The sequence below is a fragment of the Urocitellus parryii genome, chromosome 1, assembly GCF_045843805.1.
Source record: "Urocitellus parryii isolate mUroPar1 chromosome 1, mUroPar1.hap1, whole genome shotgun sequence".
NCBI classification, from domain to species: Eukaryota; Metazoa; Chordata; class Mammalia; order Rodentia; family Sciuridae; genus Urocitellus; species Urocitellus parryii.
In genome coordinates, this window is record NC_135531.1 from 190,775,755 (window position 1) to 190,799,620 (window position 23,866).

General features: G+C 41.5%; 1 pseudogene; it reads left to right on the top strand.

Moving 5' to 3' along the window:
• The window catches only part of LOC113183304 (uncharacterized), a 69,186-nt pseudogene extending 46,030 nt beyond the window's left edge, over window positions 1-23,156 (top strand).
• The last annotated feature ends 710 nt before the right edge of the window (window positions 23,157-23,866 follow it).

Below are 23,866 nucleotides of genomic sequence, written 5' to 3' on the forward strand. Positions count from 1 at the left end.
TCTATGAGGTCCTAAGGTCAGGGCTCCCTTGACCCCATTAGTGGTTTTATATGAACAAAAACCTGAGCTAGAAGCCTTGCTCTGTCTCACCCTGTGATGCTCTTGGCCCTGTTATGATGCAGCAAGAAGACCCTCACCATATGCAGAGGAAAGGCTGGCACTATGACCTCCAGAATCATAAGCTAAATTAACTTCTATTCTTTATAAATTAGCCAGTCTGTGGAGTTCGGTCATAACAACGGAAAATGGACTAAGATAGTCACATAGGGTGTTAACCTCCAAACTCATCCTAACATTTCTTTATTAAATTACCTATAAATGCCCAGTTCCTCAAGTGATCCTTGGAGTGATCTTGACAACGTACCGGTACTGTCATTAATTGATGAGTAGAATAAGTTCTTTGACCTAATGTTTATTTTACATTTGCATCAGAGTCATGATTTTTAAATTTAGGAAGATTGATTATACCTTAACAGGCCAGACATGAATAAAGACATCTCCGTGGAGCAAATGAGAGCTTTGTGGTCAGGCCATTGTGAGCTCCAGCTTAGCTAGTACAGCTGGGTCTTCCACACCTGTGAAATGAGGATAATATGTGCCTTGGTGATGGATTGTGAAAATTAAATGAGATGATACAAGAAGGCATTTAGCATATTGCATGAAGCCAATATGTGGCATCTATTATTACTGACAATCTTACTCTTGGGGAATCTGTCCATATGATCACCCCATCCCTGCCTAGAATTGAGCCAAGTCTCCAGACCTAAATTCCAGCTAAAGATTCATGAAGTTGGAGCTCATGCTACATTAGAGGGTTGACTGCCTTCAGCTATGTGCATCAAAAGGTAGAGGAAGGAAAGTTGTAAAGAGATTAAAGTTGAGGTATGGAAAAGTGAAATCAAGGGGTGCTGAGGCAAAAGAGAAAGAACAGAAAATGAGAGTAAGAAGGAATCCTAACAATCCTAGGGGACTTAAGTGTCTCCCATGAGGTCCAATTCCTGCCATAGGATCCACCAAGTATTCCTGAAAGCTTACTATAAATTCTTCTTTACAGCTTACGCTGCAATTAAATTCTATCATTTATAATCAGGTAAACTAACAGTACTGTTGCTATTATTATTATTATTATTATTACCACCATTATCCCGAGAACTCCCACAGAGAATGAGACAAGGATCTCATTATTAGCTATGGGGTCCAGTCAGTCCAAGGAGGCACCTGAGCACAGCTGGCTGCCCTGGATTCTCCAACCTCAATTCAAATTGTTCCTTAGGCAGCCCCTTATCAAGGAGCCCCTTAGAACCTGGGGAACAGCTTCACCCTTTTCTACAAGATAAAAATTATATTCTCTTTCAATTGTGGGTTCAGTAACTTACTGCACCAACATGTGCCCTATTTAGAATTCACCAAGAATGGAATGACCTGGGTGAAATTATGCAAACAGCCCACTCTGTTCATGATTTCCATATCCATGAACTCAACACCCCAAAGATGAAAAATATTGAGAAAAAAAATCATCTGTATTGAACATGTCTACTTATTCTTGTCATATTCCCAAAACAATTCAATATAGCGACTCTATACATAACATTTACATTGCATTAGGTATTATAAGTAATCTAGAGACGAGTTAAAGCATACAAAAGGATGTGTACAGGTCATATGTAAACACTATGCCATTTTATATAAAAGACTTGAGCACCCATGGATTTTGGTGTCCATGGGGGTGGAGGGCCTGGGATTCACACAGATACTGAGAAGCGTGTAAAGTCCATCCTCAACTGTAACACTCAGTCTCCAACCTTGTGTGTCTGATCAATCAGGATAGATTTGCTTTATAGATCTCATTTCTGCATTCCTTTCTGAGTTCATTTAAACATTCAATTTCAACATAATTTTTTTGTTTTTTTTTATACAGAAAATACATAGACCTTAAAGTGCACATTTCACATTGAAATATGCACAGAGCCGCGGAGACATGACAAGAATCAGGATATGAAGCATGCCGGGCATTTAGGATATCTCTTTGTGGCTCTTCCTGGTCCTCCTCTGGTCCCATAAGACAGCGCTCTAATTTCTACCATCAGAGCTATTTTGCCTGTTCTTGAACAGTATAAATGGAATGATAGAATATGTTGTAATTTGAGTTTGGTTTCTTTCAATTGACATTCGTACCAATAGCCCCTTCTTTCTTATGGCTGAGCAGTGCTCTGGTGCTTGGAGATACTGCAACAGGGCTCACCTATTCACCTGGTGATGAACATTTGGGGTTGGTTGTTTCCAGTTATGGGCTACTATGCACAACGCTGCTATAAATAGTCTTATATAAACTTATATTGGGTAAGTACTTAGGAGTGAAATTACTCTATTAAAAATTGCCCAGAGCATGTTTGAAGTACAGAAAAGCACCCCAAAGCTCACCCCTCAGCACAGGGAGAGCCCCCTAAGCTGACAGAGCTAGGTCTTGCTCTTGTGCCTGCTTTCCAGCCAGCAATTATAATCCTTCCTCGGGAGAGGAGCATCTTGCTCAAGGGCTTGTTGCTTCTGTTTCAGCAGGAAGCTTACCCAAGGAAGACTAATGGAAATTATAGCTATTTAGCCACCAGAGCTGTAAAATCATACATTATGGCCCAGAGCCCCAAGTCATTGTACTGTGACAAATAGGATAGTTTCCTTGAGCACCCAGGAGGGAGAACCAGGCCCCAGAAGGGTACACATCTGAGATTCTTCTCCTTTCTTGGTTGCCGGAATAAGCCATGAATACAGCTTAGTATATTTTAAAAGTATCAATCAGGGGCTTGTTATGAACTTCAGAGAAAAGAGGCCTCTGCATCAACATGCAGCCTCCCAAATTTAATACAGAATTCCAAAGTAAAGGATTCTTCACAAAAGTCAAAGCAGTGTCTCAGCAGCAGGTTCCCCGGGGCCCTGGTTTTGAGTCCTAGGGCTCCCCCTGCTGACAGGTTTGGGCCACTGCGGCCCATCCTTACTCTGGTCACAGCCTCCACCTGCAGCCAAGCACTGAACTGGTTCAGCTAGGTGCTCAGGCACTCAGGAAAACAGGCACAGCAAGATCCTATAATTAGCTATCACTGGTCACTCTTTCCAGAGAACCCAACACTGAACCTGAACTTGAAGACATGCAAAAGAAAGAGGCTGGTGAGGTCTAGCAAGAAGCACCTTCCAGGGGTGAAAATACTTCAATGCAAAACCATGCAGCCTAGCCACCAGCTGTCCAGAAACTTGCACTGACAAAACCTGACTGGAGCCAAATGGGGATAAGTAGAAAAGCAGGACCAAGTAGGATCCATGTATGTATCATGGGAGAAAGGCTCCCATGCAGGAGCTGGGGGCTCTGCAGGAGTGAGAGAGCATGAGAGTGAGGGTGAGTCTGCATGAGTCTTATATATGAGCAGGAGTGGCCATTGCAAGAGTATCTTTCAGTGTATGAGTATTTGCATGTGAGAGTGCAGAGAATGAGTAAGGAGGTGTGTGTACATGAGTGTGTATGCATCTGAGGGGTGATTTCATGTGCATGCTTAAGTGTATGTGAGTGTTTAGTTTTTTTTGTTTTTGTTTTGTCTGTGTTTTTTGACACTGTGACCAACATCTGACAAAAACAATGTACAGGAGGAAAAGCATATTTTGGCCCAGGGTTTCAGAGGTCTCCAAGCCCGATAGCCAGATCCATTGTTCTGGGCCTGAGTTAGGACAGAACCTCTTGGCAGAAGGGGTTGGTGGAGGAAAGCAGCTAAGGTCATGGCAACTAAGGAGTAGAGAGCTCTGTTCACCAGGGACAAACTATAAAAACCAAAGTCACTCCTCCAGTGACCTATTTCCTCCAGTCACAACCTATCTGCCTATCTATAGTTAATTGATATCAGTGGAGTAATCCACCAATGAGGTCACAACTCACATAATCTAATCATTCCACCTCTGAATGTTCTTGTGCTGTCTTACACATGAGTTTCTTGGGTAACATCTCATGCCTAAACCATAATGGTGAGGGTGTATGTCAAAGTGTACATAAGTGCTTTATTGTATGTCAGTGTGTGTGAGTCCATATGAGAGTGTTTCAAAGTGTGTGCCCATGAGTCTATGTGAGTGTGCATGTGTGAGTGTGAGAGTATATGTGTGTGTGCAGGCCTTGCTCTTACTCCTGGCTGGTTTCTTTGATCCTTACTCACATTTCAGAATGGAGCATGGGCCACCATGTGCCAACCAGAGCCTTGGAGAGCCAGAGCTCCTGGGATTCAATTCCACTGGACAGCATTGCTAAGCACCTTCTCTGAGATAATTTACATATTTCTTATTCACCCTCACAGCAATTTGTAGTGCTTTTAATGTCACTTTAAAGAAAAAAAAAATACAAACCCAGGGATATTATGACTAAGGGAAAGAACTTACCAAGCTTACCTCCCTCTAATCTCTGGTCATTGGCCCCTGGGCACGGTGCCCACAGCCCCAAGGACCACATCTCCAGATGCTCTTTGGACAGGGACCTCAGCCATCTTTCAAAGTCCCACCTGGAGTGAGGCCTTCCCAGGTGCTGATCAGCAAGGGAGGTACGGAGCAAAATGGACAGGGAGGTCAGCAACTGAGGGTTACCCAGGGATCTAGTCCTCAAATAGACACTGGGTCCGGGTCAGGAAACTGATTCTGAGTCAGCCAATCTAACTGACACTGAAAGTAAGCAATGATAGGATTCCAAGAGGGTTCGTTTCAACTCTACTAGTAAAATGAGATGCCATGCACCCTTGGCCTCTCTGGAGTTGTGTTCAACACACGTCTGCCAAGAAAGCACACCTCTGCTTTGCAGGGAGCTAGGACACTGTGGAACTCTGACCTAGAAGCCCATCACAGAGGCAATGGGCTGCCCTGTGCTAGGTAGGGGAAGCCCCGTGCTACCCAGACCCAGGGAGCCAAGACAACAGGATGCTTTCCTTAACATTCAGCCTGTAGTCACTGTCTATTGTCTGTCTTATACTTTGTCGGTTTCCACTTCAGAATACATTTTACCACTTTCTGTCCTGGTCTAATGCATTATTGAAAGGCTTCCTGATCACCAGTCATGCATATGGAGGAGATGCTCGCCTCATGGTTATGTAGATTTTCTCTGGCCTCTGATGTCCGCTGTCAGCTTCCATGGATTCCGTGGAGCAACTCCAGCTGCTAGGCTAAAAACACCAGGTGGGGTGAGGACAGACAGTATCAGTCCAGCCCAGGTGCCTGAAATGACCACAAGACATGAGTCCCAGTGAAATGGGCCCTTCCCCAATACTGGTGATAGAGGTAAAAAAAAAAAAAAAAAACATTCAAAATTGCCAGGAAAAGGAAGGGAGAGATATGATGGGTCACTCTTCTGAAAATAAAGCAGCAATTATTAACCTGCCCTAGGGCAGAGTGTCAGCCACTTAATAGGAACAAACCTCAGAAGTCAGATTTCAGCTTGTGGGTGGGATTCACAGCCAGCACCCCTTTTTCTTTTAGATTCAGTTTCAGCTCATCAATCAACAAGGCCATCTGGGTAGCTGGCTCTGCACTGGGAGGTGACAAAGCCCAAGCCCTGCCTTCATCTCACCCAATCTAATGGGGACATAGAGAAAGAGAGTTTCATTTGTGCTATTTGTCTGCAGATTGATCTATTTGGCATGTATTTACTGAGTGCCTGCTCTGTGCCTGATTTTCAACAAACATACTACCCTCCTAGAGCTTATGTTATAGTGAGAGGAAACAGAGAAGAAATAAGAAGTAAAATGTGGTATTCTGGAAGATAATGCATACTACTGAGAGAGTAAAGCAGAGAAGCGGGTAAGGAGAGAATGGTGTTTAACAAGGGATATTATTCAACTATAAAATTTAATGGAATTCTGTCATTTACAACAACATAGGTAAAGCTGCAAGTGAAATAAGGAGGCACAGAAAGACAAATACCACATGATCTCATTCACATCTGCAATCTAAAAAACAAAAAAACAAAAAACAAAAAAATTACTCTCTGTTTCTCATAGAAATAGAGAGTATAACGGTGGCCACATAACCCGGATGGTGAGTGGGAAGAGATCAGTCAATGGATACAAAGTAACAGGGAGAATAAGGGCTGGTGTTCTGTTGTATAGTAGGGGTGATTATAGTCAACAATAACATAGTTCAAAATAGTTAGAAGAGAGAATTTTTAATTTGTTTTACCAGGAAGAAATGATAAATAGATAGTAGAGAATAGGATAGACAGCTGAACACATCAGACACTAGAATGGCAATATGTCAATCAATGGAAGGGTAACTGATGTGATACAGCAATCTGTATACGGGGTAAAAATGGGAGTTCATAACCCACTTGAATCAAACTGTGAAATATGATATATTAAGAACTGTGTAATGTTTTGAACGACCAACAATAAAAAAAAAACAAAAAAAAGAAATGATAAATATTCAAAATGCTAGATATACTAATTAGACTGACTTGACCATTATACAAATATATGTATCTCCAAAAAGTTACACTGTACCCATGAACATGTACAATTATGATGGGTCAACTAAAATTTTTTAATGTATCTTAAAGGGTGGGGATGTCTTCAGTGGCTAAAATAACACCTGCAGAGTGTCTGATGAGAAAGGAGAGGCCCCTGGCAGAGGGAAGAGCCAGTGCAGTCTGCCAGGGTAGGGATGCTTAGCAAATTTGGAACCAGCAGAGACATGGTATATGGAAGCTGGGGGAACAAGGGGAACATGCAGGTCCTCACTCTGCTCAACTTTCTAGGATTTTTCTGAAACGTGTTGTTGTTTCTCAGGGAAAAGGATTTCCCTTGGAAATTTTGCAGGGGTATGTCACAAAAATTGGGAGTGTTGCTGGCATTTGCTGATGGATCAAGGCAGGTGTCCATGCCAGACCCAGACCTTCCAACATCCCAGAAGATGTGAAAAGCTGCATCCAGACCGGCCCCACTTTGCATGTAAGCCAAAGGTGTGTGCAAGAGAATCTTCCAGAAACAAGATGGTCTTAGTATTTGTAAAATGCCATCACCACATGCCACCATCTGCAGCCACATCGCATCCATGTAGCCTCTAACTTCAATACATTGCCTGGTGGTACTGTTATGGGCAATTGTGTATTGAAATTCATGTAATTTTATTAAAATTGTTTTGGTGCTACAATTATGGACCCCATAATGATGTTTCTGGCTGGGACAGACCACAGGTATGACCACGGTCTTAAAGATCATAATGGGGCTGAAAAATTCCTATTACCCTATACTTCTATTGTATCTTTTCCATGTATAGATGGGCTTAGATACACAATATCTTTGTGTTACAATTGCCTACCATATGGTAATATGGATTTGTAGCTGGGAGCAATAAGCTATATGAAAATAGATTATACTATCTAGGTTTGTTTCAGTGCATTCTATGATGTTTGCACAGTTCTTACATCATCTAATGACAGACTTCTTGGATGTATTCCCAAAATTAAATGATATATTATTGTATTTCCCTTTTGTATCACAAAGAGCATAAATGGTTATAGGCTGATGAGCTTTGATTCAGGACAGGAGAGAAAGATCAACAAGCAGTGAGTGTTGAAACAGCTGTCATGGTGGGGCTGAGCAAGCAGGATTGCCTATGTGTTGTGCTAGGGTAGAGATAGAAACAGCAAGACCTGCTGAGCCAATCCATTTGGGAGATGAAGGTGGCTTGGATCTAAGCAGCTCCTGAGAAGGTAAGCAAAATGGCCACATTCTGGTTACAGTCTAAAGATAAAGTTTATGGATTTACCAATGGGCCAAATGTGATTTGTGATAGAAAAAGAGACCTCAAGGATAACTGCAAGGATTTGGGGGCCAGACAACAGGAAGGATAGTCACCATGACCTGAGGGGGAGAATATTAAAGATTAAAGAGACACAAGATGTGGTAGAGATGTATTAGGTATTAAGATTAGGATCATGACACTGGAGTTGATTTTACACGAAGATGCCAAAAAGATCATTGGAAATATTGCATAGGGAGCTATAATATCAGAGAAGGAGAGCACGTGGCTCAGCCTGGACGATGAGGTGATTTCCAGGAGGGAAAGGTACCTGGGCTGGGACTTTGAGGTATCAGTGGATTTCCCAGAGAAAAAGAACATTCCAAGCAGAGAAAAGAAACAGCATAACCAAAGGAGATGGTAAACTCACGATGTGTGGAGCCTTCAATCCATTCATATGGACAGTGCTGTGTGCCCAGATGCAAAGACGAGTACTGAAGCTGGCCAGGTATGAAAAAACTGGGAGCTTGTCCCACAAGCAAGGGGAGCCACTGATGGACTTATAACCAGTCAAATTCTTCCGTCTCCTCTGACAAGATGATTGGGACCTTTAAACTCCTAAGAAATGAGGTCTCAGGCTTTTAAGGAATTTAGGAATCAATCCTGTGCCGTATGGAAGACTTGAAACCCTAATCTCACAGGTGATTGAGTGGAACCGAGCCCTCTAGATGGAGAAAGTGCCCCAGGGTTATAGGAGACAGGTGTGTAAGTGCCTGGCATTTAGAGGCGCTCCTCCAGCAATGCCCTACCTGCCTATCTGACCACCACCTCCAAAAGTTGAGGGGTGGGGAATTCAGACATGGGGAGAAATGTGCAGGGCTGAGGTCACTCTCTGATCCCCACTGTTCAAGAAGCCGGAGGGCACCTACTGATTCCCAAATGCTACCCCAGTTGATCTTCACAGCACCTAGAAGGACAGGTTTGCCTGGAAGGCCAGCAGACATCAGACCATTAGCAAAGCCACACCACTAGTGAGGGCGGAAGCCAGCATCTGGGTTAGGGCAGCCTGCTCAACTGAAGAGCCTGGCTGCACCACTGGGTGGCCCAGCCTCTCCACACAAGGGAATCAACAAAGCAGCGGGCCTGCCAGTCCCCAGCAGGGCAGGTGGGGAGCAGGAAAGAACTCCGAGGCTTGTCCTCCTGAGCCCCAGCTTTACTAGGAATGACCCTGGACTAGTCCTCCATGCAGTGAAGAGGGTTGGTTGTCACAAGGAACATCCAGGTGCCCACATCTTGCACCCACCCCAGAATTGACTCTAGAAACAGGACAAGGTAGCAAGCAGCCAGACAGTGGGATCAATGAATTTGCCTCACCTCCCAGCAGTAGTGGGATTTGAGCTGAAATGAAAGTCCAAGCCTGGAGGATACCTCTTGCAGCCATGCTGATCCCCTTATATTTATTATCTACCCAAGAAGCCTCTTAGACATTGTGTTAGTCAGCTTTTCACCACTGTGACTTAAGGACCCGACCAGAACAACTGTAGAGGGGGAAAAAGTTTATTTGAGGGCTTACAGTTTCAGACGTCTTCATCCATAGAAGGCTAGCTCCATTCCTCGGGGCTTGAGATGAGGCAGAACATTATGGCAGAAGAGTACGGTGGAGGGAAGCAGCTCACATGATGATCAGAAAGCAAAGAGAGAGACTCCACGGGCCAGATACAAATGTATACCCCAAAGGCAAGCCCCCGATGAACCATTTCCTCCAGCCACTTTAGTTACCACTCAGTTAATCCCTATCAGTGGATTAATTCACTGATTGGGTTAACACTTACATAACCCAATCATTTCTCCTCCAAATCCTTTTGCATTGTCTCACATGTGAGCTTTTGGGGGACACCTCACATCCAAACCATAACAGACATTATTCTCCAAATCACCCTCCCCTTATATTTTGATATGACATACTGAATTGGGTTAGTCAAATTTTTGTTACTGTGACCAAAATACATGACAAGAACAACTTAGAGGAGGAAAGATTTAATTTGGGCTTACAGTATCAGAGGTCTACGTCCATGGTCAGCCAACTTCGTTGCTCTGGGCCCAAAGTGAGGTCCAGCATCATGATGGAAAAGTGTAGAAGAGAAAAACTGATCAACTCATGGTGGCTGGGAAGCAAAGAGAGAGAGAGGGATGAGCCAAGGATATGATATAGCCTAAGAACACACATCCAGTACTCCTCCAGCAATGCCCTACCTGCCTACAGGTACCAACCAGGAGTCCAATTAAATATCAACCTATCAAATGGAATAATCTACTAATTCAGTCACAGCTTTCATAGTTTAATTATTTCATCTCAGAAAATTCCTGCACTACCTAACATGAGCTTTTGGGAGTATATTTCTTACCCAAACCATAACATGTATGCATGCCTGTGCTTTATCCATTAACCTTGGTTTTCATCAGGGTGATGTTGATAGAAACTTATGGCAGAAGGACGTAGTGGAGAAAAGCTGTTTGGTTCATGGCAGCCAACAGAGACGCAGGAGCCAGGGACAGGTGCAATCTAAGGGCAGGTCCCCAGCAACCTACCTCCTCTAGCCACACAAGCCTGCCTATAGTTACCACCTAGTAATTAACTCAAATAATCAATCCATCAAATGCATTAAACCACAGATGAGGTTCTTATAATCCAATATTTTCACCTCTGAACATTGCTGCATTACCTAGTGTGTGAGCCTCTGGGGAGATAATCCGGATCCAAACCATAACATAGAGTTAAATACAGCCACCAGAGTTATAGTAAGAGTGAGAACTGGGGACCTGAGATCATAAAAGATACAAACCCAATCTGTAGGACTCGGGGAGACCAGGAGGATGTGACACCCCAGCTGAGGCTGCCAAACAGGACATAAAAAGTCAGTTGGGTGTACTTAGGAGGAAGTTATAAAAGTGACAAGAAAAGAAGATACAAAGTCCTGAAGGGAAGATGGCAAGGTGCCTGGGGGCTATCTCAGGTTTGGGACAGGGAAACACAGAGAATAAATGACAGTAGAACCAAGAGAGGCATGGGAGCTACAGGACACTCCAAGGATCACAGACCTGTCCCAAGGCCTCTCTGGGACTAGCCTGGTCTGTCTCCACCTCAGAGGAGGAAGAAACGGAGAAAACAGCCACCCAGAGCCCAGGACTCAGCTTACCCAGCTTATGGCTCCCCAAAGAGAGGGTGCTTCAGTCAGAATGCATCACCCTGCACATAATAGCACAAAACCCTACAAGGACAAGTCTTAGGGAGGGGATGTGCTGACTCCTTGAACAACAATGGGATGTGCACAATTGCAGGTCATGCCTAGAGGTTCCAGAGAAGAAGGATGTGGATGTGGCTACAGCAAGCCACACCTCATCCTTCCGATTCTCTTGTTGCTTAAATATGATGCCATTTCCAATCCTGTGTGTGGAAGAATGTAGATATATACAGACAAACTCACACAATTCTACTGCATTTGTGTGGGCACCATGACTTTCTCATGGTCTCTCCAACCATCAAACTGCATTCCATGACCAGCTCCCTGCCCGGGTGAGGCCCTCTCCACTTGAACCGAGCATTTCCCATCACTGCAGACTGAAAGCTTTCCCCCCAAGGTCATCCACAGATAGAGCTGCTTGCTCCGCACATCGTCATCCAGAGTTGAGTTGGAAGGGGCTCTGATCCTCCTGACCCACAAAGCACTTTGTTCTGCCCCTTCCTCATGATTTTTAGCATTTTAGCATTTTCTACCTTTTATTCATTGAAAGAGTTTCAGATTCTCCCAGCAAAACACCCTGTAAAACTCTCCCCACTTCACCCCTTGCTTCACATCTCTCCTCTCCAGGTCTCGATCAGCAATTTTTCATGAAAGACAAGAGAAGGAGAAGCACCCATCTGAGTGCCCAGCCCTCAACAGCATACCTGACATGTTTGAATAGAACAGGAATATTAACATAAAAATATGTTTCTCCAGAGGAGCCCATTGTGAAGGGAACATTAATTTACAGCCCTCAGATCCCTTGTCACAACTGCAGTTAAATAATTGTTGATGCCAATTTTTTTTTGTGTGTGTGTGTATGTGTGTGTGTGATTTTTCAAAGATTCTGTTTTGGTGGTGAGCACACATCAGGTGCAGAGTTAATATTCCACAATACTGTACACAGAGTATGCCCTGTCTATATCCGTTTTAGTATTTATTTATATAAGTATGGCTGATACAGAGAGAGAGAGAGATTTATGGATCATTCCCTTCATTTCTATTCCCACTCTCAATCCCCAGTCACACTCAGGAGCCAACAGCAATGGGTTTGACACATTGAATATGCATGTCCTTATATATGCATGTCTGCTCATAAAAGATGTGGTGGTGTTTTTCATATACACATATACTGAAAATTACACAAGTTGTATTAGGTTTTAAATCTCATTCTGATACTTCTTCATTTCCACTGGACTCTGGATTTTCAAGGTGCTTCTCTGCATACACCTAGATCATTCCTTCTTGATGCTGCTTAATGCTACTCCACAGATTGCTTCCCCCTTATTTTATTTCCAGTACCATATAGTGGACAACATATTGGAACAAACCTATTGTGTCATAAGCAAATGGACTACCTCCTAAAGGCTATCAAAATAGAAATAAATGGGAGGAATGAGTTTAAGTGTTCTGTAGCACAGGAGGGTGACTATATTTTATGACAACTTATTACATATTTTATAAAGAACTGGAAAAGCAGGATTCAAAAGCTGCTAACACAAAGAAGTGATAAATATTTAAGGAGTAGAAAATGCTAATTATCCTTATTTGATCATTACATATCATACACATCAGCATTTTGCACTTCATAAACACATACAATTATTATGTCAATTAATTTTTTTTAATTTAGGTAACTTGTAAATAATATTGAAGTACTGATTTACTTTTTAAAAAATACATTAGATCTCATCAAACATTTAATCTAGGGGGATAGAAGACAACTTCCTGTACTGTCTCCTGACAGGGCTGATCACAGATTCTCTGAGACACTTAGCAGGAATTGGCAGCTACTGCCAGGATTCCCACACATACACACACACTACACTACCTGCCACCAAGCTCTGCAGAATTCCTGTGTGGTCACAGAGTTCCAATCTACTTAGATTCTTGTATCAACACATAATCTTATCTCTTGTCTGATTGTTGACATTCAATTTCACATTGTTAAATGTGAAACAGTGTCTTGGTTTAACTGACATGGCAAGTGAGGTATCTTGATGGATTTTTGAGTCATTTGGACTTCCACGCCATTGAATTGCCTATTCATTGTTCTTTTCTTCCTATTTTCAAGGAATTCTTATTAGCCTTAGCTGGTCCTCTTGGCTTTCCCCAAAATGACCCTCATTGAACAGAAATCCTTAATTGAGAGGAAATCCAATGTTGAACTTTAAGTTCAAGAGTTATGATTTGACAGTGTTATTCAAGTAACTGTTTGCTTAATCCCCGTCATCCCCACTGAACTCCAAAGGTAGGAACCATGGAAGTCTTGTACTTGTCTAGAACAGCACTTGTTATATTAGTTCATGAATAAATATTTGTGGAATTAACAAGGCCTGCACCTGGTACATGGTAAGCACTCAATAAATGGAAGCTGTTATTTTTAATGAATGAGATTTTTCCCAGGGGAAATCTCTAAAGAAATGTAATGAAGCAATCTTCTGCAAAGAAAAAAAAACTGAAAACAAGGGAAAGGAAGCTAAAATACTAACATCAGTAAACAGGAGGTCTGAATTTTGAGTGAGTGCAGAAAGCCTCTGTGAATGACGGATCCAGATTTCAAAGTCAGAGTGGCATGGCCACAGCAGGACTTTTGTTTCGTGTTGGATTTTTTGTTTGTTTGTTTGTTTGTTTTGGTTTTGAAATGTTACAAATATACACGGGTAAGGTAGAAATCAGGGCTGATATGCCATATCCAACTGATTCTCGTGTAATACAAGGAGACTCTGTTGTTGAGAGCCATTTAGAATCTGTGGTTAGCACCTCTGATTTATGAATAACATTCTGTGAGCAATTTTTGCCTTCTCTTTGCGAATCACCTGTGAGGTCTCATTCATTACAGTTGGGGTATCTTAATGTCTAAAGTTGTATAAAAGGGGAAAAAAGATGCATTTTTAACAGAATTTCAGGGAATGAAAGCCCACATATCAGTGCCCTTACAAAGGAGAGAAATCCTACCCTATTCATTCCCTTGTTATTAGATATTGCTTGCTGCCGGAGAGGAGTATAGGTGTGGGGGACCAGTTGTCCTGACCAGGTGAGTGAGAATCAAAAACCATCCCAAGAGGATCACCTTCCAGCATGAGGAGCTCCACAGAGACCATTCATGTGGAAATGGTGAAAATTGTTTTGATTTTAAAACACAACCATTTTAAATTTCTAAAAACAAAAAAAAATGGTTTTAAAGGTAAACAGCAAATGAAAAAAAAAACATTCAAGAAAATCTACAAAAATTTAATCAGAAAGGCAGATACAATAGTCTCCTTCCCACTTCCCCCCACCCTCCCCCGGCTTCAGTTGTCTGAGGTCAACTGTGGTCCAAAAATATTAAAATCTAGAAATAAGCAATTCATCAGTTTTAAATCATACACTGTTCTGAGTAACATAATTAAATTTTACAAGGACCCACTCTGTGCCATGTAGGTTGTGAATAATCACTTGGTCCAGAGTATCCAAGCTATGCAGGCAACCTGCCCATTAGTCACTTAGTAGCAATCTCAGTTATCAAATCAACCACGAGAGGATTACAGTGCCTGTGTTCAAGTAGCCCTTATATTACTTAACCATGATCCCAAAGCACAAGAGTAGTAATGCTGCCAATCTAGGTATGACAAAGAAGCTAAACATTGTTTTCTCTAAGTGAAAAGGTGAAAGTAAAAGAAGACATTTTGAGAGAGAGAAAAGAGACCAAATTCACACAAGGCCTATTACAGTATATGATTATAATTGTTCTATTCTTTTATATTGTTGTTAATCTCTTACTGTGCCTAATTTATAAATTTAACTTTATCATACGTATCACAGGTATGTAGGTATAGGAAAAAAAACATAGTATATATAAGTTCAGTACAACTCATGGTTCCAGACATGCACTGAGGGACTGGGAAAGCATCCCCTGTAAAAAAGGGGAACTACCGAATTGAGGGAACGTGGGTCACCCTCTATCTCATCCGTGTCCAGAGAGAGCCCACACTTCACAACATCAGCACAATCATCGTTGTTGGTCCTTATACAACCTGCTAACAGCCCCAGGTCACCACCAGAATGACCTGCCCACAGTCCTCAGCTTGTAAGTGGTGGACCTGTCTGCAAATCCCAGCCTCTTTCTGCTCCACCACCTGGTGTTCCAACAGCCTCTCATCCCCAAGCAAGAAGGAAATTGACATCTGTCAAGCTTTCCCTGGAATCCCTGGGTCCTCCTCCTCCTATATGCATCCTTAATCCTCTTTCAGAACATCTCTGCATAATTTTTATCATTTGGACTGACAGAGGTTTAGAACTTTTTAACCTCAATTACGCCAATTCTTTAAAGATTCCTCATGAGAAATTTTCTGCTAAAAATGCCAAAAGGTGGGAGCAGAGGGGGATCCACTAATCAAGCTATATTCTATAGTACTTTATTCCAAAATCAACCCTGATAAATCTTTGTTGCCATCATCTACTGTGGTTTTCGGGGGGGGGGGGGGGCAGAGTTCCAACTTCTTGTATCTCAGTCACACAAAATAAATAAATAAATAAATAAATAAGATATTGTGAACCCTCAGTTCTATTCCTTTCTACCTGATGGATTCTAAGTCACAGTCAGAAATACAAATAAATATGTTAGAATGTAGGAACTGATATCAGAGACATCCAGTGACTAGTCAATATGGGAGGTAAAAGCCAGCTGTCTCGGCACAAGGAGAGACTCTCCAAAAGCCACTCATGCCCCAGAGCTGTTCATCAGCCAGCCAGAGTTGTCATCAGCCTGCTTGGCAACTCTACATCACTCCTACCCACTTATGCTTCCTTTTAATTTCATCATCTAATGACCAATTGTGGTTTTAATTCACATTTTCTTAATGTCTATGACATTGAGCATCTTTGTACATATTTACTAGCTCTTCATTAAAATGTCTGCTGAAGTTGGGAGCAGGTGGGGTGAGGGTGATGGTGTTACTGGAGACTGAACCCATGGGCACTCCACCATGGAACTACAGCCCTAGCCCTTCTTAATTTTTTATTTTGATACACAGTCTCACTAATTTGCCCAGCCTCATCTCAAATCCGTAATCCTCCTATCTCAGCCTCTAGAGTCACTGGGATTTCAGGCATGACCCATCATGCTGGGCCTGTTGAAATTTTGGGACCTTTTTTTTTTATTGGATTGTTCATGCTCTTATTATTGAATTTTGAGAGTCCTTTGAATTTCATGGATAAAAGTCCTGAACCAGACATAATTAACAAATAGTTTTTCCCCAGTCTGAAGCCTGTCTTTTCATTCACATGGCCATGTCTTTCAAAGAGCAGAAATTTTTACTTCAGATGAAGTCCAGTTTATGAATCTTCTCTATATATCATGCCTTGGGTATATTATTTAAGAGATCTTGAGGTAACAAAGATTCTTTGATTTTCTTTAAATTTTTTCTGTAAGATTTATGGTTTGTTTTTTTTTTTTTTTTTTTACCTGTCTGAGATTTTATTAGCAGGACCGAAGCGGCCAGTCGCAGAGGAGAAGGGAGGAGAGAGAGGGGGGGAGACAGAGAGAGAGAGAGGAGAGAGAGAGGAGGGGGGAGAGAGAGAGAGGAGGGGAGAGAGAGAGGAGAGTAAGAGAACGAACAAGACCAGGGTATTGATATTTATGGGCTTAACACAGGATGAGGAGGAGCAAGGCGAGTGGGCTGTTACTTCTTCATTGGCTAAGAGTTCACACCACTTCAGGGATTGGAGGTGCGCCATTCAAAGTTTGCGCCATTCACAGGGATTGGAGGTGACGGTATTTCCAGTCTGTAGGGCTGGTAGAAAAAGCCTATGCCCAGGAGAAGGCAGACTAGAACATATAAAGCTGAAAACCAAGGGCTTATTTCTTTTTGGCATGGTGGGGTAGAGATGGGCCTTTGGTGGAGTTGTCATTCAGTATCTTCATCTTTTAGCACTTGATGGAGGTTTCTTGGGATGACTAGATGTTCATGTTGTCCGCTCGTTGACAAGTAGCTGCTAATCCCTGAAGAGGAGCAATCTGCAGGCCGGTGGTGGATGTCAGGCAGGCCATCAGAGGAGTGGACTACAACAGGAACTTTTGGGCTCGGAGTTTGGGAATGGGATTCTGCCTTGAGTGACTTGAATCCCCGTCCCGGGTTTCGGTACCAATGTAAAGGACGATGGAAAAGCTCCATAAACTCAACAAGCCAAAACAACCGTTTACCTGTCTGAGATTTTATTAGCAGGACCGCAGTGGCCAGTCGCAGAGAAGAAGGGAAGGGGGGGGGAGGAGGGGGGGAGAAAGAGGAGAGTAAGAGAGCCAGATTTATGGTTTTATATTTAGGTCTATGAAATTTTCTTAGTTCACTTTTACATACATTATGATGTAATTTTGTGCATTTTTTTTAATATGGATATCCAAATGTTCCTGGACCATTTGTTCAAAAGACTAAAACCAGTAGTTCATACATATGTTGTTCTATTTCTTGATATCCTACCCTACTCTGCTGACCTCTTCACCTATGTTTAATGTTTTATTATTACTATGTTAAAATAAGTCTTAAAACCATGGAGTGTTAGTATTTCTATTCTGTCCTTTTTCAGAGTTATTTTGACTGCACCCAATTTAAATTTACACATAAATTTAAAAATTATTGTACCATTTTCTTTTTAAAAAAAAATCCTGCTAAAAGTTTTCTTGGAGATTATGTGTAACCCATATATCTCTTTGAGGACAAATGGCTCTTAAGAATATCGAGTCTTTCACCTCATAAACATGGTATAGCCCTCCATTTATTTAGGCCCTTTTTGTTTCTCTTTGAGATATCTGGTAGTTATCAGTTTATGCAGGACTTAAACATGTGTTTTATGTTCTTTTCTCTCAATAATTCTTAATTTTTATACTATTGAAATGGTATCATTTTAAATTTAAATTTCTATTATGTAGAAATACAATTGATTTTTGTATATTGATCTTTTATCTTGAAAACTTGATAAACTCATTTGTTAGTTCAAGTAGCCTTTTTTGCCATTTCCATTGTATATTCTGTCTAGATGAATATGACTTCTATAAAAAGTTTTGCTTCTTCCTTTCCAATCTGGATGTCTTTTCTTTCTTTTTATGTATTATTAGAATTTCTAGTACAATACTGAAAAAGTGACACAAGCAGGTATCTTTGCCTGATCTTTGAGGGAGAGCATTCAGACTGTCAATATTAAATATGATATCACTTATAGGTTTTAAATAGATGCCCTTTATTTGTTGATAAAATTCCCCTTTTATTCCTAACTTATCAAGAATTTTTATTAGGAATAAATATCAAACTTTGCCAAATGTTTTTTCTGCATCCATTGACATGGGTCATCTGGTTTTTACTTTATAAGTCTGATAATATGATGATGAAAAGCAGTGCTTCATTTTCACAGGGTAAGCCAATCTTGCCTTCCTCAGATAAACCATACATAATAGTCTTTATCCTTTTAATGTATCGTTAAACTTGTTGAATTCTAATGGCAAAACTTTTTTTGAACATGAAGACTTTCTTTTTTCTTAATTTGTAGATGGATGCAATGTCTTTGTTTTATTTCTTTATTTTTATGTGGTGCTGAGGATCGAACCCAGTGCCTCATGCATGAGGGACAAGAGCTCTACCACTGAGCTATTACCCCAGCCCCTGCAAAACTTTTGTTGAACATATTTGTACCTTTTTCTTGTAAGAGTGACTGGCCTATAGTTACCACCCAAAGAATCCATTCAAACTAGGATGAACCGATTAGATTACAGTTACTCATGATCTAATTGTCTCACCTCTGACTTCCTGCATTAACACAGGAGCTTTGAGGGGGCCACCCTATATCCAAGCCATAACAACTTGGTATGATTTTTCCTTGAAATGTTTAGGAGAACTCACTAATGAAGCCATCCAAGCCTAAAGTTTTCTTTATATAAAGATTTTTTAACTAAAATTTGGTTAATTTAATGTACATAGGACTCTTTCATGTATTTTTTTTCATCTTCAGTGATCTTCAATAACTTTTGTCTTTAAAGGGATTTATTTCAATCAAGTTGTCAGATATTTTGAGAAAAAGTTATTCCTAGAAACCCTTTCTAACCCTTTAAGTGTCAATAGAATCTTATGATGCTACCAATCTTATTTCTCATTCAGGGTAGTTATATTATCTTTGATAGAAGTGGAAGCTCCAAAAATGTCTGTGTCACCTGAGTCACCAAAGAATGCTGGCTGTGCCCATTCACAAGTCTCTGGGAACACATGCTGTCAGCTGACAAGAGTGTCTGGTTGGACAGGAGAGCTCAGCCCTAAGTGCAGATGAAAGCCTTATGCTCTCTGAGCTTGATGTCCTATACACTCTTTAGGACTCATTTATAACTTAAACGCAAGGAGAAAATGTGCAAATCAGATAGATTTGAGCATCTGGTAATTGCATTCTTATAGTACATCTATAAATTAGCACCTCTGTGATGCCAGGCCTTCCAATGAGCTCTGTGAATCCAAGCCAACCTTGGGAGCACCAGGATGTAGACTTTCTGAACCCCCCAGGGATGAGAACCTGGCTCTGAGTAGCTTATCAAGGTAAATGCAACTGTCAGAAACCAGCTTAGCCACTGTTTCTCGAGTTTCTCATGCAACACCCAAAACACATTGCACATCTTCATGCCTAAAATTCTGCAAGCTGTTTCACATAAAAAGTATTACCCAAACAGCTGGATCTTGCATCCCTAAGGGTCAAAATTTTTCATTTTAACTACAGTGATGAAGTTTGCACTAATGTCTCTATTTTAAATATTTTAACGATAACAGGCATAAATATAATAAGTAACTAGAGTCACACACTTTTGTAAGCAGAGTCAAGGAACGTGGCATAACCCCTGCAAGATCATACATCATAATCACAAGCACCACTTCCATGAAAGGATATTAAGCGTCAGGATTGGGAAGATGGTGTAGCTAGATAACATAGGTCCCTTCCCACTTCTATGAACACTCACTAGCTGTGTGACTGCAAGTCCAGTCTGTGACCCTCTCTGACTCATATGAAAGAGTAATAGTAGGACCCTCTCTGCATAGGTTGTCAAAGGCCACAGAGAGGCAGAAACTGTGACACAAGCTTGAGGAAGCGCAATGGCTCCAATAGACCTCATCTTTGTAAAACGTAACATCCTGCATGCCACAGTCAGCAAACCCAGGCAAATCATCAGATTCCACCACAACGAATAAAATGCTTCCCGCTGGAGACCTTTGCCACTAAAAGTGAGTCTTCTTGTGGGAGAGATCCTGTTAATGGTAAAGCATCTTGCTTAGACAGGCAGCCCTAAAGGCTCATGTTTCTTTTTCCAGACAGATTATTCCTAAAGGGATAATCTGGGACTTCAGAAAATTGGATTAAACAAGTAAGCATTAGGTATTTACACAGAAAATTGAGCAATCGGGGCTCTCAGCAACACTTCCCTGTGAGTGGGAACTGGGGGCCTTTTATGAGGACATCTTAGGAAGAACTCTTTGCATCAAAATGAGAAATACAGAAAGTGTTAGCTCCTCAGAAAACTGAAATCCATCAGCTCCCCACCCAAACTCAATCCCTCTCCTCTTTCCCTCTTCCAGAGAAAGCCACCATTGTCCCTATAGGAAAATAGGAGCTATCTTCAGTGCAACCTCCCAAGAAGCAAGACACAGAAGCTTACAGAGGCTGACGCTAATCACCCCTTCCCACATCCGCCCACTGCCTAGGCCTCCCGTCTCTCACCCCCACTTTGCTGACTGCTGCTTGCCTGTGCCTATCATTTGTTCACATTTCTATCTCCATCCCACCTAAGAGCTCCTCCCTGTTTCGAGCAGCACAGTGCCTGGAGGACATGGCCATCTTAAAACATGTGGCTCAAAGCAACTCAGCTGACTCTCCCCTCATCCCTCACATCCAGGCTCCTGTGGTTTCTGGAGTAAGAATCCAACCACTTCATCCCACTTAGTCCTCCAAAGTATCCCTCCTGCCTTTAGGGGTGTCTAAAGCCTGCCATGCTTGGACCCTGCCACCTGCACCAGCTGCATGTTTTACCATGCCCTCCTTAGGGTCCCCAATTCCTGAGCACCTGTGATTCTGAAAGATGTATTCAACACTACATACTAAGGGCCTGGGGAGTGTCGGTCCAGCCTGCACAAAGGAAAGGCAGGTAGGATAGCGGGCAAAGCCTAAGGACAAAAGGGAGCACACACCTCTTTCAACTCACAGTCAGATCACATTCTAAGTATTTCTTCTCTAAGGGGCTTATGCATTCCCAGGCATTTACTAAGCACCTACCAAGTGTCAGGACAAGGGCTAGGAGGTGAGTTGTGGGTTGATCATTTCCTCTGAAGGACTAATATACAGTACAGGGCAGATACTGAATTGGAAGCAATGACAATTATGTGACTTTCAGAACTCAGGGGACTTGAGGGAGGAGAGAATTAAGTCTGCCTCGGGGAAAGGGCAGGAAGCAGATACCAAAATCTTCCTATAGGAAGAACCACTGGAATTGTGTAGGAGAACAAGGAGACTGAGCCGGGATCACTCTGAAGGGTCGAAACATATAGGAGGCTATTCAAGGCACATTTAGGAAAGTGTGAGGTTTTTGTTTGTTTGTTTGTTTGTTTGTTTGTTTGTTTGTTTTTGAAAGTGTGAGTTATAAAGACAAGATGAAAATGCCACATGGTCCCTTTCCCTGACCAGGATTCTGCCACTTACTTCAAGAAGCTTCCAAGACGCTGTGACATTCTGTCGGGGGGCGGGGGGCGGATGAGCGAGGTGGGTGGGGGGGGGGTAGTCCCAGGCATCAGACTTCATCTACATCTTCATCCACCAAGCATCAAGTCTGCCCTACCCCTTATCAGACCTTCTGTGAGGCCAAAATAATTGTGGGTTGTGATAAGCCATGTGACAGCAAGATTTCCTGTCCTCTGGCTACTCCTATTATAACCAAGATGCCTGGAAGAAGCTCAGAACAGCACAGAGAAAATGTATAATCTATGCAGAAAATGCAAGGGGATAGTAGGATAACTCCCAACGTACATACATAGTTCTACTTTGCATACACCTACATTTTTCTAAGGAGAGTATCAACATTTGTCAGTTTTTTCAAAGGAGTCATTGATCCCAAAATGATTAAGACTCGCTGCTTGATATTACCTCACTTAACTATGTGAGTTAGGCATTACTGAGGCTCAGTGATTTAGTTTACTAAGCCATTTATCCATTCACTCACCACACATTAATGGGTATGGTCTCTGCTCCATACTCTCCAGGCTCTTGGAGAAGAAGGTAGCCAGCCCTGTGGAGTAAGTATGGTAGTAATAGGATACTCCTCATCTGACCATGTGCCCTGTCCGAGGGTGGGAAAAGTCCCACTAGAGAGGAGGTCACAGATGAGCTGGAAGGGTGCTTCCTGCAGACCATTGGTCAATGTGACCTTTTTAAATGTGCCTTGCAGTACACCACAAAAACATCTTCAGTTAGCACCTGAGTTAAATTTTATTTATGATACTTTCTGAAACGATAAAACTTTATTTTAATTTTACTTAATACTTAAATTTTACTATACTTTTTATGGGTTAGGTGCTATGCTAGAAAAACTCCAACTCCCACAGATTATGTGAAATATTCCCATGAAGATGGCAAACTCCCATGCACCAGATTATAGCATGGAGACAAACTGAAGCAAATAAGCAATGTGTGAGATGTCAGAAATGCTTGGAATTTGGACTTACAAATGCACAGGGGAAAAAAAAAATCCCTCCGTAGACCTTCAAGAAAAGCAGAACTAAAGAAAGCTTTAAGAGAAAAAAATATATATGATTACAACAAAGCACTGGGGAGACTACTGTAGAAAAAAAGACCAAGAAAAAAAGGTTGAAAAGTGTCATTAGTTCCAGCAGCAAGAGTAATGACATTTCATCCAGTAATTCTTCATCAGAGAGTGAAGAAACATATACCTCATCTTCTTCAGAGGACAGTGACTCCCTCAGTTCTTCATCTTCAGCCTCCTCCACAACCTCTTCCTCCTCCTCTAATTCAGACTCAGACTCTTCCAGCAGCAGCAGTAGCAGCACAGATAACTCTGAAGATGAGCCATCAAAGGAGAAGAAAAAAAAAATAGAATGGCTCTATCCATATTGATGAACTGAAAACATCAATGGGATTCTCAGAAGAGAATTTAAACAGTGTTAAAGACAAACAAGTTAACTGATCAAAATTTCTAGAGTTCACAAGTTTCTGCCAGGCATGATGCCATATACCTATAATCCCAGTGGCTCTGGAGGCTGAGTCAGGAGGATTACAAGTTCAAAGATAGCTTCAGCAACTTAAGTGTTTTACATTGTAAGAGCATAAAGATTATTAACATATATGCATACACACACACACACACACACAACTTTTGTTTTAGGGATGAATCTTGTTTTTCTTTAAAATATTATCTCTAGAACTTAATCAAAGCTGAAATCTGGTAAATATGTTTTCGTGATGAAACTTACTTTTTCTTCCTGTAAAATAAATGCCAACCATACTTCATTGTATGTTGATGGTATGTGTCAGATAAGTTTTCAAGATAATGCTTGGAATATCTGGCAATGGATTTCTCAATGCTTTTGACTGTGTTATTATGCAAAATTTAATACATTGTTACTATAAGGTTAGGAGTTTTCCTTCTATTAATAAATGTGCTCTATTTTGATGCTTATGTTCAGAAAGTTATTTTGACTTTTGGTCCTGATAAGTTCAAGGGATCTATAAATGTAGTTATATCTTTTAAATGCTGCAGGTTTCAAGTTGTTGTGTTTTATCATTCATTTCCTTCTGCTTTCTTAGGTTTAAGCTTAGAGTTACCC